Source organism: Clinocottus analis, unplaced genomic scaffold, assembly GCF_023055335.1.
Source record: "Clinocottus analis isolate CAN_PGR_092001 unplaced genomic scaffold, fCliAna1.0.p SCAF_29, whole genome shotgun sequence".
Classification (NCBI taxonomy): Eukaryota; Metazoa; Chordata; class Actinopteri; order Perciformes; family Cottidae; genus Clinocottus; species Clinocottus analis.
Window position 1 is genome coordinate 1,489,364 of NW_027176031.1, and position 1,885 is coordinate 1,491,248.

At 40.8% G+C, this 1,885-nt stretch overlaps 1 long non-coding RNA gene across 1 annotated transcript; it reads left to right on the top strand.

Annotated features, from left to right (window-relative positions):
- The first annotated feature begins 306 nt into the window (after nt 1–306).
- On the top strand, nt 307–1,617 carry LOC137795662 (uncharacterized). Its single transcript, XR_011078409.1, has 2 exons — nt 307–487; nt 1,233–1,617. It is a non-coding gene; the product is annotated as an uncharacterized lncRNA (long non-coding RNA).
- Nucleotides 1,618–1,885: the final 268 nt, after the last annotated feature.

The following is a 1,885-nucleotide window of genomic DNA, read 5'->3' on the forward strand; positions in this document are numbered from 1 at the left end:
CATCTGTAAACCTATTCGCTGCATAGACATCCTGTTTACCCCAAACAGACAGTCGCGGGAGAACCTTGCGCGACTGGGGGACCGCCTGCAGAAAGGAGCAGAGAAACGGAGGTATTGGGGCTCTCAAGTCTCACGCATTGAGCGTGACTGTCACTGTCGGGTAAATGTTTATATAACCCTCATGGTCACTAAAGCCATGTATGTGATTTAAATGTAGTTACCATGCCCCACCACATGGTGGCGCACCAGCTATGTATTCATTGTCATTGTCAGTGAGCGCGTTCACTCATGCTGAGACACAGAGCAGAGAGCAACACGAGTGAGCTGACGAACCTGGGTATGAAACGTGTTGTAAACCTCATAAATTTACAATTCATCCCCGCATAGTATGTTGAAAACTCTTCCGTTTATTCGGAGAGAGTCTTGCGAGTTGAAAGAGAGAGAGAGAGGAGCCGCTTCGACCGTGTAAGCCCTCTGTTGAACTCCGGTAAGAGCAGTGCTACATGCTAAGAGGCTAGGCCTTGGTATTAGCTTGTTGATGTTAGTTAATGTGGAAATGCTGCTTACTGAGACACTTTCATAAAACCAGTCGGAGTTATTATCTAATGTTTAAACCCACCTTGGCACTGTTGTATCATTGTGTTATGTGGAAAAATGACTTTAGAAAGATGGCTAACTGCCGCTCTAACGCTAATCGCGGGTAGCTCCGCTAAGCTAGCTCAGGTAGCCCGCTGTCATATTAAAATATCGGTGCTAATGGTGTAGCCGGCCAAGCTATTATGCCACCACCATATTTAATGATGGAGACAGAGGTGGAATATGATGTTACGTTGTAAGAATATTGTTCTGATGTACTGTTTTGTGTACATATACATGTACATGTGATTTATTCTATTGTGGTTGTTAAATACTCATGATGGGTTAAAAAGAGTGAATTGGTAAAAATCATTTACAGTTAAACAAAGATAAATATTGATTTAAAAGGCTGTTAAAAATATAAATACTGCTTAAAAAGACAAATAAGTCTATTTATGTTAAAAATACAAGTTCATAATGAATAATTGTGTTAAAATAACACTACTGTAAGTGTGTACACCATTTACAATGATTTAAACTGTGTATATACTGCCTTTGGTTATGAATATGCAGAGAATCAGAGTAGGAGTAGTAGAAAGTCGTGATGAATATGAATATGGTATTAATGGGAATGTGTTTCTGCACTATGTGTGTAGATTGGTTTTTCTTTAAGCTTTATCAGGGATTGATCAGTACGATTCTGAACCCTCCGCGGTTCAGTGGTGAACCAGACGATTGACAGAGAACGGAGATTGGGATCCACTCCGAAGACTACAGACATCTACTCACTTCACTTTGACACAGATAAGAACGTTCACCACAAAACCTACCCGGGTAGTAGAACGAACAGACACACACAAATATCCAATACAGGATTGAACTACCTCTTCTGATATAGAAGAAAGGACACTTTTATTTGAATTTATTCTATTTTTTCTTTTTATTAAAGAGCTCTATTTTATTTTTGTTTTTTTCCTATGTCTGTGCACTGCAAAATAATAATTGTTTGGGAAGCAATAAATGATCACTGTTCAATTTCCAGTCAGAGTCCAACTTTCTGAACCTAGGGTGAATGTGGTTTACTTCTTCTATTCAGGTAATTTAGTTACGCCAAAAACAATGTAGTAAATAATTCCCTACTTTTATTAGCTTAGGGACCCGCCAACGGGTAAAGGGGTAGAGGCTGGTAGTGTGAAAGCTGCCACCTGGCAGTGGTACAGCGTGATGGATGCTGCACTCCAGGGGCAGCATTCCATCAGTCCGCCCCTGACAGTTGCAGCTAACCTGACTGCCACTGCAGGTGGTGGCG